Source organism: Crinia signifera, chromosome 5 (genome assembly GCF_055691185.1).
Source record: "Crinia signifera chromosome 5, ASM5569118v1, whole genome shotgun sequence".
Lineage (NCBI taxonomy): Eukaryota > Metazoa > Chordata > Amphibia > Anura > Myobatrachidae > Crinia > Crinia signifera.
The window spans coordinates 161,432,366-161,455,082 of record NC_139221.1 but is presented as its reverse complement, the minus strand read 5'-3'; the positions used below and the strand labels follow the sequence as shown (position 1 = coordinate 161,455,082).

Below are 22,717 nucleotides of genomic sequence, written 5' to 3'. Positions count from 1 at the left end.
GGGAATGTTAAGGTTTTTTTTTTCTTTTAATGATATCATCAGTCATTGATCATCTGCTGTCTGAATATTTTTTATATGTAAGGATATTATGAAAAAAGTAAAACAAAAACATAAAATTCAAAGTAGACAGTAAGCCCCAGTGGCCTAATGGATAAGGCACTGGCCTCTTAAACCAGGGATTGTGGGTTCAAGTAACATCTGAGGTCTTTGTATTTATATTAACCATCTGAGCATTAGGGATGGTTCTTTTAGTCTTGCTTCACCTGGATGCTGGATTTGCACCAGAGTGGCTGAAATATGACATTAACTAAGGCAATTGCTGATGGGAATCTTGAAGTCCTTTCTTGCATGTTGGAAGAATGGTATTTTTGATTTTATCATATTTCTTTTGCCACTCATCTTACTGTCATTGTAGATGCTAGAGCTCCAACAAACAAAATATTCTTTTAATCACAGACTACAAAAATAATATAAGACTTTACATATTAAAATAATGTATTATTAGACACATTAGTTTTCCTTATGCCACATTCTATATCTACTATCTTAACATCATTTTAGAAAAAATGTAATGAATTATTTTCCAATTTTGAAAAAATGATACAGTAAAACATAGATATGAATTTTCTTAGCAAATTACACCTACGAATACATAAATCTAGCCAATAACATCAATGCGCAATACAAATCATTTCTTTATGTTGAGCATCTAACTTCTACAATAATAATATAAGACTTTACATATTAAAATAGTGCATTATTAGACAAATTAGTGTCAGTTTTCCTTATGCCACATTCTATATCTACTATCTTTTTTTTTTTTTTTTGTAAAGTATTTTTATTTGGTTTTGCATTTAGTTATAACATACAATGCACATTTTTGTACTTATGTATTATCTGGGCTCCCATGTTAAATGCACCCCATTTTTTCATACCCCTACTATCCAACTACGCATGGAGTTAATAGCATATAGTGTGGCGAGCGCAGCGAGCCACCGTGCCCGAAGCGTGGTGAGCGCAGCGAGCCCCGCGAGGGGACGCGGTCTGATAAGAAAAACGGGAGCCCAGATATTACATAAGTACCCACATTTTTTATAAACATTTAAAATTTGTAACAATGAATAAACAAGTCTCATTTGTAACAATGGATTAGCAGTCTACAGAATGGTAAGCAGAATGGTAAGCAACAAGAGGGAGGGGTAAAGCATGAATAGGATTGTCGGCTGACGTGAGGGAGATTCAACGTTTTGCCAGCCTGCTGGCTTCCTGATACCACACCTCTCAGTGGATTTCCATGATTAACCTCCAGTCTGCTTTTGTATAGAGATATGAGCTTGACTGATAATTCTAGAATAAACTTTCGATTCAGCAGAGATCTTACATTGAAAGAATTAATACTGAAAAAGAGGGGGGGTGGAGAGGGTGGGAGAGGGGGGGGGGCAGAAGGTTTGATTGGGTAATAGGAGGTGTTGCAGTTAGTATCATTATAATGTTACATTCTTCTAAACTTCCAAGAATAGTACATCGGCTTAGAAGATAACATACGTTGGTGGGGGGTGGGTCTTGTTAGGTGAGAAGCTTTCTTCTGGGTATACAGAGAATCTCTTAAGAAGCACGGAGGATGTGGAAGCATCTTTATTAGGAGTACCAGTAACCTAGGGAGTCTCTACACTATCTTCCTGATTACAATAGCGTAATGAATCCTATCAATCGTTGTGTGGGTGAAGATCTAGGGATTCAAAAATCTTAACTTGGATGGCCAAGGATTTAGTTTTGATATATGGCTCCCACTATCTCAGGAATGACTTGGTCAGTGATTGGGTGGACTGAATGTTGTTGTATCTGTCAAAAGTCATGTAGCTGTTTAGGTTAGGTTTGTGACTGATGATCCAGGACTTCAATATGGCCTTTTTTGCCGCTGTGAAGAGTAATGTTAAGAATGGTATGAGTAGTTTTTGGTTATTATATAGCTGCCATGAGTCAAAGTTTAAGAAAATTATTGTTATGGGATGGAGTGGTACTTTTAGGGTGAGCTTTGTTTCCATATAGTGTAAAATATTAAACCAAAATTTTGTATGTGTCCACAGTCCCAGAAATTGTGAAACAATGATGCCGAATAGTAGCCACACTTGGGGCATCTACCCGTCTCCTCAGTGTCAAAGTGGCTTCATTGTCTCTGTGACAGGAAGGGTGTATGGATCGTCTTATAATGGGTCTCCTGTAGTGCTGAGGATTGTAGGATTTTCATGGAGGACTCGTAGTACTTGAAAATGTCTGGTACTTGAAGGATGGGATGTCACGTATCCACAAATCCCTCGTCCTGTCATGTAAAGAAGGCGCAGTATTTCTGCATCTCTGTGTAAATTAGTTTAGATTTAAAGGTATCATTCTGGATTTTAGTCACCCAAGTGTGGAGTAAGGAGTGTGATGTTGACATGATATCTTGTGTTGATAGGGATTGCACGAAGTGCTGAATTTGGATCAATGGGAAGAGTGCGTTACTAGGCAGCCCAAATTTGTCTCTAAGAGTGGAAAACGGAAGGGTCTTTCCTCCTGGGTCGAACACCTGGGAAATGAATTTTAGTCCTTTGTTCTCAAGTCTCTTGAAGACTGGGTTATTGACACCAGGTGGCAATAGAGGGTTACCGCATATGGGCATCCATTCAGTAAACATTGGGTTTAGGCCCATTTTGGAACATGCATGGTGCCACGTGCTGTGGATATCCTGGAATAAGGGGTTGCAATATATTTGGGGTGGAATATGTTTTTTCGGTAAGTGGATAAGAGCTTTGGGCGAATATGGAAAGAAAATGGCACTATCCAATTCATATAAAGAATACAAGTCAGCCTCTTGTAACCACCTCACCGCTACTCGAACCAGTAGGGAGCAAGAGTAGGAAGAGATGTCTGGGATTCCCAGGCCTCCATTTATTTTGTAGAGGTTTAACTTCCCCAGGGAGATCTTAGGCTTTTTTTCATTCAATATGAATTTAAAACAGGCCTGTGTTAGGGTTTTGACATCAGTGGGAGGGATTTTTATTGGAAGCATTTGCATTGGGCACATTATCCTTGGGAATATAACTGATTTCACAACTTCTATCCTTCCTAGAAGGGAACGGGGTAGGGAAGTCCAATCCTGTAGTGTCTTCAGTGATTTTACTAGGGTTGGGGGGTAGTTTTTCTTGTATAGATCTGACAGTCTGTTTGTAATTTGCATACCTAAGTACTTAATGTGGGATGTTTGAATTTTAATGGAATGTAATTTGTCAGCGGGGGGAAAAGTGGGTGGGGTACCCCTTAAAATCAGAAGCTCTGACTTGTCCACATTGACTTTGTATCCTGAGAAGGTACCAAATTTATGTAGTATATCAAATATCAATGGAATGGCATACTGTGGGTGAGATAGGAACAATAACGTCATCCGCAAAAAGGGATACCCGGAGATCCACATTGCGGACCTGGATTCCCTGAAATTCTGGGGATTCTCTTAAATGTATGGCCAGTGGCTCTAAGGCCAAGGCAAACAGCAGCGGCGAGAGGGGGCATCCCTGCCTTGTGCCTCTCAGGATAGGGAATGGTTCCGACAGTAAGCCATTGCATATGATACGGGTGGAGGCACCTTCATATACTGATGATAAAAAGTGAAGAAAGGCCTCTGGAAAAGCAAAGCGTTTCTTTTTAAATTAAGTCTTTATTTAAACGCACAAAATACATGGTAAAAAAATATCCAGTACATCAATATTATTTTCACATTATTAAATTCCTAAGAATACGACAGCTAGTTACCCCTTCCCTCCCCCCTTAGAAAGAAGACGAAAAAAGAAGAAAAAAAAAAAGAGATCTGGCCACTACTTATTCTATTGTCTACTAACATCTGGGCCGCATAGTAAACCTAGAAGGAAAAACAAATTGTTACATGCGTTGGAGTATAACTCCTCATACAAAGTCCCATGAGAGATCTCTCCCAGATATATCCAGCTATACCATGTCCACACTGTGGTGAACCTGTTTTTCAACATATGAACATTCTAATGACTAAGTGTAAACATCCTACATCCTAATTAGTTAAATAATACTTTTTCTGAAAAAAGTGCAGTATAATAAAACCTCACTACATATAAATTGTCAAAATATAGTATCCCATCAGGTAATTCCTGCTAACTTATCACATTCTTAAACTATAAAAGTATTTGTGATTCTGTGTTTCCCAAAAAATATATAACAACTCTATTCAAGGCCTCTTCTTGCAAATTAGTTATAGACTAAGTGAGTGCTCTTTGTTAAGAACTCCAAGAGGTTTTCTATATTATGCTGTACACGTATGTGTGATTCTGTGATTCTTCATAAGGAAATAAGCAACAAAAATAAAAAAAATAATGCATTTAAACGTGCCCTAGTGATACAGAGTAATACTTTGAGGCTTTCCATAAACCCCAAATCTTATGAAATTTTACACAAACACCTCTTGTAGCATACACAAATCTTTCATGGGAACAAGTGCTATTGACTAGTTTTAGCCATTCTCCAACCGTCGGGGCTGAAGGGGCCATCCACCGTCTGGCGACAATAACCTTTGCTATGGCTGACAGGTTCCTAGCTAGCTTTTTCCATTCACCCCCCTAGACCCCTGGCTCCCAGACTCCAAGTATTAAACTGGTGGGGGTGATAGTACTCCGGGGGATTCCCACATCCACCATTAGATTAACAATTTCATCCCAGAAAGTTTTTACCACTCTACACTCCCAAAGCATATGCCAGAAAGTCCCCAGACCCTCCTTACACTTAGGGCATATATCGGAGTAGGCGCTCTCTACTTTCTTACGTCTCACTGGGGTTATATAACTTCTGTGCAGAATATTAAATTGTACCTGCTGAATAGGGATCGAAGTGGTAGCTCCACTGGGAAATGACAATACCTCACACAGGAAGTTAGGGCCACTTGGGGAACATCCTCCATCCAATTTCTTTTTAGTTGCTGCAACTCCTCACACTGTATGTGGGAGAGTAAATACCTATATAGTTTGGACAGCCTCTTACGATGGCACAATTGCGTCATGTATTTCTTACACGGTGAGTCATTAATATCTATCAGTCCCCTCCCTTCAAACTGCTGTAACGCACTCCTGACCTGAAGATATCTGTAAAACATATGGTTAGGAAGGTTATATTGCATTCGCAGCTCACTGAAGGGTTTAAGATGACCTTCATGGTAGAATTGACCAATCGAGGTTAGACCATATTTTCCCCAGACTATACCCCCCTGTTGTGCCTTGATCTCTTTCAAAGCCACTAAGGAAAAAATAGATGTATCTGGATCGGTACCCTCAAACCGTATAGTTCTATGCACCCACTTCCAAATTAGAACTGTTTGTTTAATAATGGGGGGCAAATCACTTTGTACATCTCCCGACAACAGTCTTTGAAGGGGAGTTATATCTGGGTCGAAGCATGATATAAATTTTTCCATCTCCACTGTAATTTCATTGTCCCGAACCCACGAACAAGCATGTGCTAATTGGGCCACCATATAATATACCTTCATGTTTGGAGATGCCAGGCCTCCTTTAGCCCAATCTCTACACAGTGTGGCCATTTTAATCCTAGGGCGCTTGTTTCACCAAATAAAAGAAGATAAGATACTGTCAATTTCCTTAAAATATTCATTTTTTATATAAACCGGAGAGTGCTGGAAAACATATAGGGCCTTATTCTGATCGGTGCGGCCGGATCCGAATATGCGGCCAGGACAGTGCGTGCGAAACCCCGCCTTCCATACGGATCGCCAACTCCGTCCGTACGCGGTAAGAAGCTGGCCGAACGGACCGCACGTGTATTTTTCATGGAATACGCCTCTTCCATCTCAGGGAACCTCCCCCATCATTCGATGGTCGCAGACCATCGAATGCAGGACCGAGTGGTCCACCAGCTCCCGCAACCTCAGACCACATGGACATTTTTCCGTGCAAAAGCAGAGATCTGGGCCGGCAGCTGACATCCGGCGATGTCATATGTCCGCCCTCTACACGTGCGTCACGACTGCATTACCATACGTACGCCCAACAATTGCATGGGAACGCCCATGAAACGCGGGGCGTATGCATATGGTAATGAGTCCAAATAGCCCTTCACGCCCCTCTCCACCCCCTGTTCGGAGTGTTCACATTTCATGCGGGATTTGGCCGTACGCCCCGCTCGCACATGCGCAGAGACGCCTCTGCACATGCGCAGACACAAAACATCGGCGGACCGACCACACGCGGACATTACCGCACCAACCAGAATAAGGGCCATAGTAACCTAGGGAGGACGGACATCTTGATCAGGTTAACCCTTCCTATCTGTGAAATAGGTAGTTTTACCCACCTACGACACTTCTCCTTGATTTCTTTCATAAGTGGAACAAGATTATCCCCGATATAGTCTTGAGGAACCTTCGAAACACAGATTCCTAAATATCTAAACTTATTAATCGGGTGTATTGGTGACCCAGTCTGCACCATCTGTGGACTATCCCCTAAGTACATCAAGTTCGACTTTGCCCAGTTAATTTTTTTCCCTGAGTACTCCCCAAATTCACTCAACTGTGTCAAGATAGCTGGCAGATCTCTCTCAGGGTTAGCCACCCCCACTAGCAGATCGTCTGCATAAAGGGAAACCATATTTATTCAATTTCCAGCGTCGCTTATGCGGTCCATGAGTTTTTCTCTCAATATACACGCAAGAGGTTCCACTGCCACCGCAAATAATAGCGGTGACAGTGGACACCCCTGTCGGGTACCCCTTGCAAGCGAGAACGGGGATGAAGTGAACCCATTGATTGATATCCTGGCCACGGGGTTCTGATACATCAATGTTATCCAGTTGAGAAAGCTCTCCCCAAATCCAAAAGCCTTGAGGACCCCCCAAAGGTATTCCCACTCTATTGAATTGAAGGCTTTGTTGGCATCAAAAGATGCCAACGCCGCCCTACTTTTCCTATAATTTACGTTTTGAATGTATGAGAGGACCCTCCTCAGGTTGATCGCCGTTGACATACCTGCCCTAAATCCCGTTTGGTCAGGATGCACAATATAGTCAAGCACCATTCCCAAATGGTTAGCTAATACTTTAGCAAAAAATTTGCATCAGTTGACATTATTGAGATCAGCCTGTACGACTCCACCTGAGAAGGATCCTTTCTGGATTTGGGGATCATAGATATCGAGGCCACTGACATTGACGGAGGAGAGTTTCCCTCCTCCACCATCTCCTGAAATAACACCAAAAGGTGCCAAGATTTTTACATATTTTTGGTAAAACTCGCCTGGAAGCCCATCCAACCCCGGAGCTTTATTGGTTGGCAAGGCCTTAATAGCTGCCTCCACCTCCTCTATACTAATTGGGGAATCCAGGATCTCTCTAAATTCTGGGGGTATTTGAGGCAGTGCAGATGCCTTCAAATAGTCGGCTATCTCTTCTTTACTCTTAGCCAGCTGGGATTGGTATAGATTGCTGAAATATGAGACGAACTCCGAGACTATCTTGGGTGTATCACACTCCAGTTCGCCTGACTCCACCCTAATATTAGGAATAATATTGGGGGGGCTATCCTGCTTGGCCAAAAGAGCTAGCCATTTCCCAGCCCTATCTGCACTGGCAAATCTGCGGTGGTCATGGAAATTAATCTACGACTTGTAACTTCTTGCATATAGTCCTGCGATTCTTTTTGGGCTTCAAGCCAAGCACTCCTATCTGCATCCAAGCCACTCTTCAAAAATATAGTCTCAGAATTAGCTACCCTGTTTTCTCATTCAGTGGCCCTAATCCGATGTCCTTTCTTTATAAATGCAATTTTTTTAATTAGGATCCCTCTAATAAAGGCCTTAAAAGTGTCCCACACCACCGTGCCCTGAGCCGAGCCACGGTTCTCATTAAAAAACTCCATTGCTTCTTCTAACTCCTCTTGCTCACCTAGATGGGCCAGCCAAAATGGCTGCAACTTCCAGTACTTGAACCCAGCCTCCTTTGTTAATTCTAGCTGAATAACTATAGGGGAATGGTCAGAGATTCCTCGAGATTTATACTCTATCTGTGTGACCTTGTTAAGGAGGCTATCAGAAACAAAAATTAAGTCTATTCTAGAAAAAACCTTATAGGTAGCTGAATAACATGAGTATTGCTTGCGATCTGGATATTTTAGGAGCCAGGGGTCCCACCATCCTATTTCTCTAATAAAGTCTTGGAACTTATTACCTTCATTAACTGTCCCCTGGGATGATTTCCATCTGTCCAGTTGGGAGTCCAGGACCTTATTAAAGTCCCCTAAACATATTACCTGGCTGTCTGGATAGTTCGCCGAAAACTCTACAGCTTCCTTGATAATATCATAGGAGAATGGTGGGGTTATATACACTGCCAGAATGCACATCCTTATCTGATTAATACGACACTCTAAAAATATATATCTGCCCAAGGAATCTATCTTACAAACTCCCGGTATAAAAGCCAGGGATTTTTTGATCAAAATCGAGACCCCTCTAGACATGGAGGAGAAAGGGGCATGGTAAAGGGAACCCAACCAGGGTTGTTTTAAAGAAAGTAGTTTATCCCCAATCAGGTGGGTTTCTTGAAGGCAGATTATATCCGCCTCATAATTTTTACATTGCTTCAACACCAGCGCCCTTTTTATTCTCTCATTCAAGCCCCTCACATTCCAGCTCAAGATCCGAACTCCCATATTGGCTCAAAGCAGCTAAATTGTATGAAGAGAAAAAACTCCAATGTGGCTTGTTCCACCATTCCAAATTGAACAGATTGTGACCAGAGAAAACACAAACTAACAAATATAACAATACAGATAGCACACCCCTCCCCCCACCCCCACCCTGTATACCCAAATCCCCTAGGCATTCCTTTGTCCCTGTATCCCCCCCCCAACCACCTCTTCTTTTGGGGCAATTAACTAATAAGCCACTGGAGAGAGCTATCCCTCCCTCCCCATGCCCCACCTGTAAATAACATTGTGTTAGATATATTCAAATTTCTGTGAACCTATCTCACGCCCGTCCTCAAGCCCTGCTAAACAAAATACATAATTTCTGGTCTGAGAGCGACATTAGTCCATGACTAATTAGCTAGCACTTGTCTCTTCCCTGGAAAGGAACTGTCCAACCAGCTGGCCACATCACTAGGTGAAGAAAATAATTTTGTAGCACCATCTGCCACTATCCTCAAGTTGGACGGATACATCATTGAATATTTCACACCCAAGTCCCGCAGCCGAATTTTCACATCTTTGAATCTTGCGCGGTCTCGCTGGACCTCAATAGGAAAGTCCGGGAAGGTGGCTATTTTTTTCCCATTATAAGTTAAATCCTCTTTAGCCCTAGCCAACCGTAACAAGGCATCACGATCTTTAAAATGCAGGAACTTAGCAATCAAGGTTCGAGGCGGGGCCCCCGGCACAGGTGGTCGCCCTGGTATTCGGTGTGCCCGTTCGACCGCAAACTGGGCAGAGAAACTTTCTCTACCAAACGAGTGTACTATCCATTCTTCCAAGAATTTTTCAGGATCCCTTCCCTCCGCTCGTTCATCGAAGCCCAAAAACCTGACATTATTGTGTCTGAGCCTCCCTTCCATATCCGTAAGCTTTTGACGCAACTCTACAACATTGGATGACATTGTTTTAACCTGTGCGTTAAGTGGGGTAACACAGTCCTCCAATAACGATATGCGGTTCTCAGCCTCAGACACCCTTTATTTTATTTTCTGAGCGTCCTTTCTTAATAATGAAATGTCCGACTGCACTTTACCCATTTGTTCCAGTAAGCGGGCCTCACACTTATTTACAGCCTCCAACACTTGCTGCAAAGTAACATCCGCTGCCGGTTGGGGATTACCACCGTTTACTGGGGTAGTCGCGGGGGTAGTAGATTGGGAACTGTTCCCAAGCTGGGACTGTGTACGGGCATATTTTTCAAGTCTGGCAGCAGCCGTATTCTGGCCTGTTTTTCCCATAGTATTTATGTGTGCAGTATAAGTGAAAAACTGCTACCTTCGAGAGCCAACTGAGCGAACCCCTTAATATAGAGGTGCTGGGCACGGTGAGGTCTTAGGAATAGTCTAATTGCACGCACCAGGTACAGTTCTGCCCTTCACTGAAGTGTGGGAACTGGGAACTATCCTGTATGTCCCAAAAGAGGAGCAGCTGCCCACTCTTCAACAGCTGCCTCTCTCACAGGCAGCCCGGTATCGGCAATTGCAGCACTCGTGGGTAGCAAATGACTTAGTACTAACCATACGGTCAAGTTAGTCCACTTCACCGGCCGCCCGCAGGAGCCCCAGCAGGCCACACACGGATCCTCCCTGCTGCCTCGGTGGGTGCCGTCAGCCCAGACGGGTCAGCCACGCGCGCTCCACAGTGGGCGGCAGCTGATGATGTCAGACGGACGCTGAACCCGGAAGTGCTACACACCGAGAGACGCCGCTGCCCGCACCACTCCTGCGAGTCCACCATGGCCTCAGACCCTGCCCGGTCCTCCAGCAGGTACTTTCTCTCATCCAGGGACACCCGATAGGTCTGCCGCAGTCAGGTCAGGCGTAAATTCAGAGCTGCAGACGGGGGACAGAGCTCACCTAATCGTGCAGGTAGGCATGGGGAGGAGAGAGCACGCTACCTCACGTATGCACAGCAGTGGCCACACCCCTCAAGCAAAGCGTTTCAATGTGTGATGTAGGTGTTCCCAGTGTACCATGTCGAAGGCCTTCTCTGCATCTAAAGAAAGAATGGCTTTTGGGTCCTCCGACACGGCACACTGGGAGGCATAGACCGCCGACAGGACTCCTCTGATGTTAATGGCTGAGCTCCTGCCCATAACAAATCCTGTCTGGTCCTTATGAATTAGCTTGGGTAGGATCTGTTTAAGGTGTTCTGCCATGATCTTCATGAGGAGCTTATAGTCAATATTTAATAATGATATTGGTCTATTAGAACTGGGGGAGGCTAGGTTTGGGGATCACTCTGAGTGTGGCTGAGTTAAAGTGGTCAGGGATCGTATGTGAAGACATAATAGTATTAAACACTTTAGTGAGGATCGGGATTAATTTGGGTGATAATAGCTTGTAATAATCTGGTGTGAGTCCGTCCGGACGGGGGCTTTGCTGGATTTTAGGCTTGCTATGGCCTTGGACACTTCCTGGTCGGTAATGTCTCGGGTTAGGTAATTTGCGTCAGCCTCGGAGACCTGCGGTGGTGTGACGTTTTCCCAAAATTTGTCAGCGTTAGAGTGATCAGAGATTGGTTTAGAGTATAGGTCGGTGTAGAAGTCGCATAGTACCTGTGCTGTTTGGGCATTGGATGTTGTGAGGGTGTTATCTAATCTGCGTAGGGGTCATATTGTCGCTGGGGGTCTCTGTCCCTGTAGTAATGAGGAAAGTAATTTACTTGATTTGTTTCCAAATCTATTAAACCTTGCTTTTTTGGCAAATTAATATATAGATTCAGACCTCTCTATTGTGGCTTCATGGCAGACAGATAGTTCTTTTTAGTGGTGGGGGAGGGGGACGTACTAAAGCTCCAGAAGGCGTCTCCAAGTGCTAGCTGAGCTTGTAGATGCTCTAGCTTCACTTTCTTTTTTAGGTGTGCCATTTGGGAGATCATTTCCCCTCTCAATGTGGCTTTTGACGCCTGCCAGAACAGCAGGGGGTCCGCCTCTTCGGCTTCATGATTATCAGTAGCATAATTTTCCCAGGCCTTTTTAACTGCAGTTCGAATATGTATTGAAGACGCCAGAGCTGGGGGGCACTTCCAAGAAGGGGTAGCATCTGGTTTCTTGGAAAGATGTAGTCTAATGTGTACCACGGCGTGGTCTGATAGGACAATTGGGGCCATCTCAGCTAGCTCAATTTTGGGGAGGAGGAAGTGTGAAAGTAGAACATAATCTATGTGAGACATTCTATTTGTGGCTGCAGAGAGACAGGAATAATTTTGCTCCGTTCGGTGCATCACTCTCCAAGAGTCTAACATCTGCATTTGCTCACAAAACTGAGGGACACCAAATTTAGGGAGTCTGCAAGGAGAGGAATAATTCTGTTGCTTATCTAAGTGATTGGATGAGACTAGGTTCAGGTCCCCGCATAATATCATTTGTAGATGTAAAAAAGGGGACATGACAATAATCAGTTGTCTAAAGAAGGGGTTGGAGTATTGGTTGGGAGCATACACATTGATACATACAAATTCTTGTTGGTCAAATTTCAGCTGGCATAATACAAAACGATCCTGAGGGTCCGATATAACCTTTACCACCTCAATATCTAAGTTACTTTTGGCTAAAATAACCACTCCTCTCGGTTTTGATGTGTAAGAGGAAGACGCTAGCAGTTTCCACTTCATCATGTTTAATTTAACTACTTCCTGCAGCAGTAAGTGCGATTCCTGAATACACACCAAATCGAGACGGAGCTTGTTCAAGTGAACCAGAATTCTTTTTCGTTTAACTGGGGAATTTATCCCGCCTACATTCCAGCTTCCTATATTAATCGCCATGAAGTTTGGAGTTCTGGTGAACATGTGTAACTACAACAACATTTTCGTTTGTGCTTGAGCACATTCAAACAGTGGATACTGCCCGCCTTTACGGGGTGGGGCTGGGAGGGTGGGTGGGTACCTGAGGGGAAGGGTAAAGAGAACAATGGGGAATTGGAACTTGTATGCCTAAAAGGCTTGCTCTATAACAAATGTGGTGAGAAAAGAACATCTCACCTTACAACTTGCAGCGTAGACTCCTACGCCCATCAACTCACACATAATACTTAAATAATTTAACCATCTTATTATCAAACATTTGCCATTATTATAACTAGCTTATAATATCAAACCAGTAGTTGGGTTGTCTGTGACACGGCCTGGCCGGGTTGTCGTCTTATTAGACGTCAGGGTTGAAAACATATAAGTGCCGGCCACATCCAGACCCGAAGCTTCAACAGCACGTAGTGTAAACAAAGAGGAGAGTGCAGTTTGTTAAATCAGAGTCCAGGCTACTCGCAGTCATACATATGAGAGCTCTGTCGGTCCGGCCCCTGTTCCTCCCTTAAAAAGCTTTCTGCGTCTCGCGCTGACATAAAGGGGGAAATTTACCAAAATGGATTCGTAGAAAAAAGGTGTATTCGTAGGCAGAAATTAATTTATTTATTTTTCTATTTTTTTTACACTGTAGCCTGCACGGATCTGACTGATCCGTGCAGGCTAAAACGCAAATAGAACAGGAAAATGGTGTTCTATTTTCCTGTCGTATTTGCGTGGGTGTTTCACACCACTAAGCAGCCGTATTATCCGTCAGTCCGGTCTGGTTTCGGGGTGTCGGTTTGTTTTTTTGCAAAGACCCTTACCTGGACTACGTCGCGCTGGGACAGGTGAGTATGGTTTCCTTCCACAGCTTCCCAAATGGATTTCGTTGGATCCGGACGGCGACAGCGACGGTCGACATGGAGGAAGAAGACAACACAGGACCAGAAGACGCCGACACAGGACCAGGGCGACCTATGGGAAGAAGATAGGTAAGTATTAGTATGTGTGGGCTTTGTGTGTAATAAAGTTTTATTTTAAAAGTGTGTCAGTGTGTTTTGTGCACTATTTTTTTAACTGTAGAACTACAAGTGCCAGCGGGCCCTTTAATGCCCAGCAGGCTGGGACTTGTGGTTCTCCAAGTCCCAGCTTGCTGGGGAGGCTTGCTGGCACTTGTAGTGCCACAGTAAAAAACAATAGGTTCATCTTTTTTTTACACCATTTATCAGCTCGATGCCCACCGCCCAGGGGCATCGAGGACAGCACCAGGCTTCAGCCTGGTCAGGTAAGTCCTGGAGGGGGGGGACCCCTTCATTGGGGGGGTCCCCACTCCCCCAGGGCCCCTGGCCAGGCTGACTGGTCGGTAGGGAGAATGTTTTGGCCGCGGGACCTTATATTATAAGTGTCCCCCGGCTGTGACATTACCCTGCCGGCTGGTTGTGCCTGGGGCTGGTTCTTAAAATACGGGGGACCCCTGCTCATTTTGTCCCCCGTATTTTGGGAACCAGCCCCGGACCTGGAGCCTGGGGCTGGTTGTTAAAAATCGGGGAACCCCTATTTGTCGGGTTCCCTGATTTTTAATTACCGGCCCCGGCTCCTTCAGCCTGGTGCTGGTTACAGCTGTGGGGGGGACCCCACGCCGGTTTTTTTTTTATTTATTTATTTTTTCTATTTTTTTTTACACCTTGCAGCCTGCACGGATCTGACTGATCCGTGCAGACTGCTAGAAATAATTCGTATTAGCGGCCGTATATACGGCCGCTAATACGAATCATTACACCATCGGAGGGTTACAAAGCAGTCGTATATGACTGCTTTGTAACTGATCCTCCGGAACACGACTTTGCATACGACTTAAACAGTCGTATGCAGTCGTAGGGAAAATACCAATACGAAAAACTAGGTTTTTCATATTGGTAAATTTCCCCCAAAGTCTTTGAACGAGGAGCCATCATATATCCTGAGTCTTGCCGGGTACATCAGAGCGAACTTCTTCTCTAGCTTGATAAGCTTGGAGCAAACTGGCGAGAACTCTTTTCTCCGCTTCATCAATTCTGCAGTGTAATCTTGAAAGATTAGGATTCTGTGACCCTCCCAAGAATGGTCTCTGTGTCTGCGGGACATTGTCCATATGAGTTCCTTTGGAGATAATTGAGCCTTTTTGAATATAACAGCTCTGGGCCTCGCGCCCTCTTGGGGCCTCAGTGGCCCTAGCCTGTGACGCGCTCTCTATCACCATATCAGAACAGCGGTCTTGGATGTTAAGTAGCTCTGGCAGCTTGATTTTTATAAACTGAAATAGGTCAGCTCCCTTTAAGGATTCTGGCAGTCCAATGAGACGCAGGTTTTGCCTTCTGGACCGGTTTTCCAGATCTTGCACCTTATTATATAGGTACATCAGGTCTGAGGAGTGTTGTTTCACTATGGTTTTCATTTCAGCTACGTCCTGAAAGCATTTCCCAACCCTGAATTCCGTCTCTGCAAACTGCTGCTGTAGCTGTGCCAGCTGCCTGTTAATTTTGTCAGTTTGGTCCTGCAGCAGGGGAGCCACTGCAGCTCTTATTGCGCCCACCATGTCCCCATATGTCACAGGATCGTCTGATTGTGGGGTTACCTTATGGTCTGGTGCTGGGGAGACGTGCTTTGGGACCTCAGTGTAGCTGTCTGCTGCCGGGGGTGAAGGCGGCTTGGTCTGGGGGGGCAGCGGGGAGGCTTTCTGTGCGGACGCACATGTGTGTTCTGCTGCGGTCACCATCTTGGAGGTGGCGGGTGATGGCGCTTTCACTTTGCTGGCACGGATCCTGGAGCCGGGCATTTCATCCAGGAATTGTTCCATGCGGGTCTGCATCTTGCCGGGAGCAGGGGGGCGGATGCAGCGGCTTATGGAGGCTGTTATAGCCGTAAAAAGGGTGAGTGTGAGCCGGTGGGCAGCGGAGCTCTCTCACATGCGACTACTCATGACGCTGCCGGAAGCGGAAGTCTTAACATCATTTTAGAAAAAAATTTAATGAATTATTTTCCAATTTTGAGAAAATGATACAGTAAAACATAGATATGAATTTTCTTAGCAAATTACACCTACAAATACATAAATCTAGCCAATAACACCAATGCGCGATACAAATCATTTCTTTATGCTGAGCATTTAACTTCTATCAAGTACCTTATTGGAGTATTGGATGCAGTAAAATAGTGGAATTAAAAAAGAAATTAAATCAAGATGGGGAGACGGAGACAATAAGTGTATTGACATTTTTAACTGATGGTAAAATTTATCAGTGAAAGGCCAAATTTTCAGGGCATGCTGTGTGCTCCAGTGGCGCAATCGGTCAGCGTGCGGTACTTATAAGACAGTATCTGTTGAGCAATGCCGAGGTTGTGAGTTCAAGCCTCACCTGGAGCAGGAATGTTTAGCTTTTTTTTCTTTTAATGATAATATCAGTCATTGATCATCTGCTGTCGGAACATTTTTTATATGTAAGGATATTATGAAAAAGTAAAGCAAGAACATGAAATGCAAAGCAGACAGTAAGCCCCAGTGGCCTAATGGATAAGGCACTGGCCTCCTAAGCCAGAGATTGTGGGTTCAAGTCCCATCTGGGGTGTTTGTTTTTATATCAACAATCTCAGCATTAGGGGTTGTTCTTTTAGCCTTGCTTCACCTGGATGCTGGATTTGCACAACAGTCCTGTTGAGTTGTGCTTGTAAATTGTTGCCACAGTAGCTACAGAATGACATTTATCATGGTAACATTGTGGATTAGTGTCCTTAAAACGTTTTTCTATAATTGAGGACCAATGTTTAACGACCCATCTTGGATGCATATTCCTTTGTTGCTCATTAGCCTTCACAAAAAATGATTATTTTTTCAATGCTTGTGATTTTGTTCTTACAAGAAATCTCCATTTACCTCAACATTTCTGTAGAGTTTGTCTTGCAAATAAGTACCAGAGTGGCTAAAATATGACATTATCTAAGGCAATTGCTGATGGGAATTTTGAAGTCCTTTATTGCATGTTGGAAGAATGGTATTTTTGATTTTATCATATTTCTTTTGCAACTCATCTTACTGTCATTGTAGATGCTAGAGTTGCAACAAACAACATATTCTTTTAATCACAGACTACAATAAAAATTTAAGACTTTACATATTAAATAGTGCATTATTAGACACATTAGTGTCAGTTTTCCTTATGCCACATTCTATATGTACTATCTTACCATCATTTTAGAAAAAAATTAAATGAATTATTTTCCAATTTTGAGAAAATGATACAGTAAAACATAGATATGAATTTTCTTAGCAAATTACAATTACGAATACATAAATCTAGCCAATAACACCAATGCGCGATTAAAATAATTTCTTTATGCTAAGCATTTAACTTCTATCAAGTACCTTATTGGAGTATTGGATGCAGTAAAATAGTGTAATTAAAATAGAAATTAAATCAAGATGGGAAGACAATAAGTGTATTGACATTTTAACTGATGGTAAAATGTATCAGTGAAAGGCCAAATTCTGAGGGAATACAGTTTGCTCCAGTGGTGCAATCGGTCAGCGCGCGGTACTTATAAGACAGTATCTGTTGAGCAATGCCGAGGTTGTGAGTTCGATCCTCACCTGGAGCAGGAATGTTTAGCTTTTTTTTCTTTTAATGATATCATCAGTCATTGATCATCTGCTGTCGGAACATTTTTATATGTAAGGATATTATGAAAAAAGTAAAGCAAGAACATGAAATTCAAAGCAGACAATAAGTCCCAGTGGCCTAATGGATAAGGGACTGGCCTCCTAAGCCAGGGATTGTGGGTTCAAGTCCCATCTGGGGTGTTTGTATTTATATCAACAATATCAGCATTAGGGGTGGTTCTTTTAGCCTTGCTTCACCTGGATGCTGGATTTGCACAACAGTCCTGTTGAGTTGTGCTTGTAAATTGTTGCCACAGTAGCTACAAAATGACATTTATCATGATAACATTGTGGATTAGTGTCCTTAAAATGTTTTTCTATAATTGAGGACCAAGGTTTAAAGACCCATCTTGGATGCATATTCCTTTGTTGCTCATTAGTCTTCACAAAAAATGATTTTTTTTTCAATGCTTGTGATTTTGTTCTTACAAAAAAATCTCCATTTACCTCAACATTTTTGTGGAGTTTGTCTTGCAAATAAGTACCAGAGTGGCTGAAATATGACATTATCTAAGGCAATTGCTGATGGGAATCTTGAAGTCCTTTCTTGCATGTTGGAAGAATGGTATTTTTGATTTTATCATATTTCTTTTGAAACTCATCTGAATGTCATTGTAGATGGTAGAGTTGCAACAAACAACATATTCTTTTAATCACAGACTACAATAATATAAGACTTTACATATTAAATTAGTGCATTATTAGACACATTAGTGTCAGTTTTCCTTATGCCACATTCTATATCTTCTATCTTAACATCATTTTAGAAAAAAGTAAATGAATTATTTTCCAATTTTGAGAAAATGATACAGTAAAACCTAGATATGAATTTTCTTAGCAAATTACACCTACGAATGCATAAATCTAGCCAATAACACCAATGCGCGATACAAATCATTTCTTTTTGCTGAGCATTTAACTTCTATCAAGTACCTTATTGAAGTATTGAATGCAATAAAATAGTGGAATTAAAAAAGAAATTAAATCAAGATGGGGAGACAGAGACAATAAGTGTATTGACATTTTTAACTGATGGTTAAATTTATTAGTGAAAGGCCAAATTTTAAGGGAATACTGTGTGCTCTAGTGGCGCAAACGGTCAGCGCGCGGTACTTATAAGACAGTATCTGTTGAGCAATGCCGAGGTTGTGAGTTCAAGTATCACCTGGAGCAGGAATGTTTAGCTTTTTTTTCTTTTAATGATATCATCAGTCATTGATCATCTGCTCTCGGAACATTTTTTATATGTAAGGATATTATGAAAAAGTAAAGCAAGAACATGAAACGCAAAGCAGACAGTAAGCCCCAGTGGCCTAATGGATAAGGCACTGGCCTCCTAAGCCAGGGATTGTGGGTTCAAGTCCTATCTGGGGTGTATGTATTTATATCAACCATCTCAGCATTAGGGGTGGTTCTTTTAGCCTTGCTTCACCTGGATGCTGGATTTGCACAACAGTCCTGTTGAGTTGTGCTTTTTAATTGTTGCCACAGTAGCTACAAAATGACATTTATCATGATAACATTGTGGATTAGTGTCCTTAAAACGTTTTTCTATAATTGAGGACCAAGGTTTAAAGACCCATCTTGGATGCATATTCCTTTGTTGCTCATTAGTCTTCACAAAAAATGATTCTTTTTTCAATGCTTGTGATTTTGTTCTTACAAGAAATCTTCATTTACCTCAACATTTCTGTAGAGTTTGTCTTGCAAATAAGTAGCAGAGTGGCTGAAATATGACATTATCTAAGGCAATTGCTGATGGGAATCTTGAAGTCCTTTCTTGCATGTTGGAAGAATGGTATTTTTGATTTTATCATATTTCTTCTGCCACTCATCTTACTGTCATTGTAGATGGTAGAGTTGCAACAAACAACATATTTTTTTAATCAGACTACAATAATGATATAAGACTTTACATATTGAAATAGTGCATTATAAGACACATTAGTGTCAGTTTTCCTTATGCCACATTCTATATCTACTATCTTAACATCATTTTAGAAAAAATTTAATGAATTATTTTCCAATTTTGAGAAAATGATACAGTAAAACCTAGATGTGAATTTTCTTAGCAAATTACACCTAGGAATACATAAATCTAGCCAATAACACCAATGCGCGATACAAATCATTTCTTTTTGCTGAGCATTTAACTTCTATCAAGTACCTTATTGAAGTATTGAATGCATTAAAATAGTGGAATTAAAAAATAAATTAAATCAAGATGGGGAGACAGAGACAATGAGTGTATTGACATTTTTAACTAATGGTAACATTTATCAGTAAAAGGCCAAATTTTCAGGGCATACTGTGTGCTCCAGTGGCGCAATCGATCAGCGCGCGGTACTTATAAGACAGTATCTGTTGAGCAATGCCGAGGTTGTGAGTTCAAGCCTCACCTGTAGCAGGAATATTTAGCTTTTTTTTTTTTTAATGATATCACCAGTCATTGATCATCTGCTCTCGGAACATTTTTTATATGTAAGGATATTATGAAAAAGTAAAGCAAGAACATGAAACGCAAAGCAGACAGTAAGCCCCAGTGACCTAATGGATAAGGCACTGGCCTCCTAAGCCAGGGATTGTGGGTTCAAGTCCTATCTGGGGTGTATGTATTTATATCAACCATCTCAGCATTAGGGGTGGTTCTTTTAGCCTTGCTTCACCTGGATGCTGGATTTGCACAACAGTCCTGTTGAGTTGTGCTTTTTAATTGTTGCCACAGTAGCTACAAAATGACATTTATCATGATAACATTGTGGATTAGTGTCCTTAAAACGTTTTTCTATAATTGAGGACCAAGGTTTAAAGACCCATCTTGGATGCATATTCCTTTGTTGCTCATTAGTCTTCACAAAAAATGATTCTTTTTTCAATGCTTGTGATTTTGTTCTTACAAGAAATCTCCATTTACCTCAACATTTCTGTAGAGTTTGTCTTGCAAATAAGTACCAGAGTGGCTGAAATATGACATTATCTAAGGCAATTGCTGATGGGAATCTTGAAGTCCTTTCTTGCATGTTGGAAGAATGGTATTTTTGATTTTATCATATTTCTTCTGCCACTCATCTTACTGTCATTGTAGATGGTAGAGTTGCAACAAACAACATATTCTTTTAATCAGACTACAATAATGATATAAGACTTTACATATTAAAATAGTGCATTATAAGACACATTAGTGTCAGTTTTCCTTATGCCACATTTTATATCTACTATCTTAACATCATTTTAGAAAAAATTAAATGAATTATTTTCCTATTTTGAGAAAATGATACAGTAAAACCTAGATATGAATTTTCTTAGCAAATTACACCTACGAATACATAAGTCTAGCCAATAACACCAATGCGCGATACAAATCATTTCTTTTTGCCGAGCATTTAACTTCTATCAAGTACCTTATTGAAGTATTGAATGCAGTAAAATAGTGGAATTAAAAAATAAATTAAATCAAGATGGGGAGACAGAGACAATGAGTGTATTGACATTTTTAACTAATGGTAACATTTATCAGTAAAAGGCCAAATTTTCAGGGCATACTGTGTGCTCCAGTGGCGCAATCGATCAGCGCGCTGTACTTATAAGACAGTATCTGTTGAGCAATGCCGAGGTTGTGAGTTCAAGCCTCACCTGTAGCAGGAATATTTAGCTTTTTTTTTTTTAATGATATCACCAGTCATTGATCATCTGCTCTCGGAACATTTTGTATATGTAAGGATATTATGAAAAAGTAAAGCAAGAACATGAAACGCAAAGCAGACAGTAAGCCCCAGTGACCTAATGGATAAGGCACTGGCCTCCTAAGCCAGGGATTGTGGGTTCAAGTCCTATCTGGGGTGTATGTATTTATATCAACCATCTCAGCATTAGGGGTGGTTCTTTTAGCCTTGCTTCACCTGGATGCTGGATTTGCACAACAGTCCTGTTGAGTTGTGCTTTTTAATTGTTGCCACAGTAGCTACAAAATGACATTTATCATGATAACATTGTGGATTAGTGTCCTTAAAACGTTTTTCTATAATTGAGGACCAAGGTTTAAAGACCCATCTTGGATGCATATTCCTTTGTTGCTCATTAGTCTTCACAAAAAATGATTCTTTTTTCAATGCTTGTGATTTTGTTCTTACAAGAAATCTCCATTTACCTCAACATTTCTGTAGAGTTTGTCTTGCAAATAAGTACCAGAGTGGCTGAAATATGACATTATCTAAGGCAATTGCTGATGGGAATCTTGAAGTCCTTTCTTGCATGTTGGAAGAATGGTATTTTTGATTTTATCATATTTCTTCTGCCACTCATCTTACTGTCATTGTAGATGGTAGAGTTGCAACAAACAACATATTCTTTTAATCAGACTACAATAATGATATAAGACTTTACATATTAAAATAGTGCATTATAAGACACATTAGTGTAAGTTTTCCTTATGCCACATTTTATATCTACTATCTTAACATCATTTTAGAAAAAATTAAATGAATTATTTTCCAATTTTGAGAAAATGATACAGTAAAACCTAGATATGAATTTTCTTAGCAAATTACACCTACGAATACATAAATCTAGCCAATAACACCAATGCGCGATACAAATCATTTCTTTATGCTGAGCATTTAACTTGTATCAAATACCTTATTGAAGTATTGAATGCAGTAAAATAGTGGAATTCAAAATGAAATTAAATCAAGATGGGGAGACAGAGACAATAAGTGTATTTACATTTTTAACTGATGGTAAAATATATCAATGAAAGGCCAAATTTTTAAGGCATACTGTGTGCTCCAGTGGTGCAATCGGTCAGTGCGCGGTAATTATAAGACAGTATCTGTTAAGCAATGCCGAGGTTGTGAGTTCAAGCCTCACCTGGAGCAGGAATATTTAGCTTTTTTTTCTTTTAATGATATCATCAGTCATTGATCATCTGCTCTCTGAACATTTTTTATATGTAAAGATATTATGAAAAAGTAAAGCAAGAACATGAAATACAAAGCAGACAGTAAGCCCCAGTGGCCTAATGGATAAGGCACTGGCCTCCTAAGCCAGGGATTGTGGGTTTAAGTCCCATCTGGGGTGTTTGTATTTATATCAACCATCTCAGCATTAGGGGTGGTTCTTTTAGCCTTGCTTCACCTGGATGCTGGATTTGCACAACAGTCCTGTTGAGTTGTGCTTGTTAATTGTTGCCACAGTAGCTACAAAATGACATTTATCATGATAACATTGTGGATTAGTGTCCTTAAAACGTTTTTCTATAATTGAGGACCAAGGTTTAAAGATCCATCTTGGATGCATATTCCTTTGTTGCTCATTAGTCTTCACAAAAAAATGATTCTTTTTTCAATGCTTGTGATTTTGTTCTTACAAGAAATCTCCATTTACCTCAATATTTCTGTAGAGTTTGTCTTGCAAATAAGTACCAGTGTGGCTGAAATATGACATTATCTAAGGCAATTGCTGATGGGAATCTTGAAGTCCTT

At 41.4% G+C, this 22,717-nt stretch overlaps 6 non-coding genes across 6 annotated transcripts; all 6 read left to right on the top strand.

The window, feature by feature from the left end:
* Window positions 1-15,854: 15,854 nt before the first annotated feature.
* On the top strand, window positions 15,855-15,947 carry TRNAI-UAU (transfer RNA isoleucine (anticodon UAU)). Its single transcript is given in 2 exon segments — window positions 15,855-15,892; window positions 15,912-15,947. It is a non-coding gene; the product is annotated as a tRNA-Ile (tRNA).
* A 129-nt stretch (window positions 15,948-16,076) lies between these two features.
* Window positions 16,077-16,149, top strand: TRNAR-CCU (transfer RNA arginine (anticodon CCU)). Its single transcript has one exon. It is a non-coding gene; the product is annotated as a tRNA-Arg (tRNA).
* A 934-nt stretch (window positions 16,150-17,083) lies between these two features.
* On the top strand, window positions 17,084-17,176 carry TRNAI-UAU (transfer RNA isoleucine (anticodon UAU)). The gene is given in 2 exon segments: window positions 17,084-17,121; window positions 17,141-17,176. It is a non-coding gene; the product is annotated as a tRNA-Ile (tRNA).
* Window positions 17,177-18,539: 1,363 nt separating this feature from the next.
* TRNAR-CCU (transfer RNA arginine (anticodon CCU)) lies at window positions 18,540-18,612 on the top strand. The gene has a single exon. It is a non-coding gene; the product is annotated as a tRNA-Arg (tRNA).
* Window positions 18,613-19,551: 939 nt separating this feature from the next.
* On the top strand, window positions 19,552-19,644 carry TRNAI-UAU (transfer RNA isoleucine (anticodon UAU)). Its single transcript is given in 2 exon segments — window positions 19,552-19,589; window positions 19,609-19,644. It is a non-coding gene; the product is annotated as a tRNA-Ile (tRNA).
* A 2,596-nt stretch (window positions 19,645-22,240) lies between these two features.
* Window positions 22,241-22,313, top strand: TRNAR-CCU (transfer RNA arginine (anticodon CCU)). The gene has a single exon. It is a non-coding gene; the product is annotated as a tRNA-Arg (tRNA).
* Window positions 22,314-22,717: the final 404 nt, after the last annotated feature.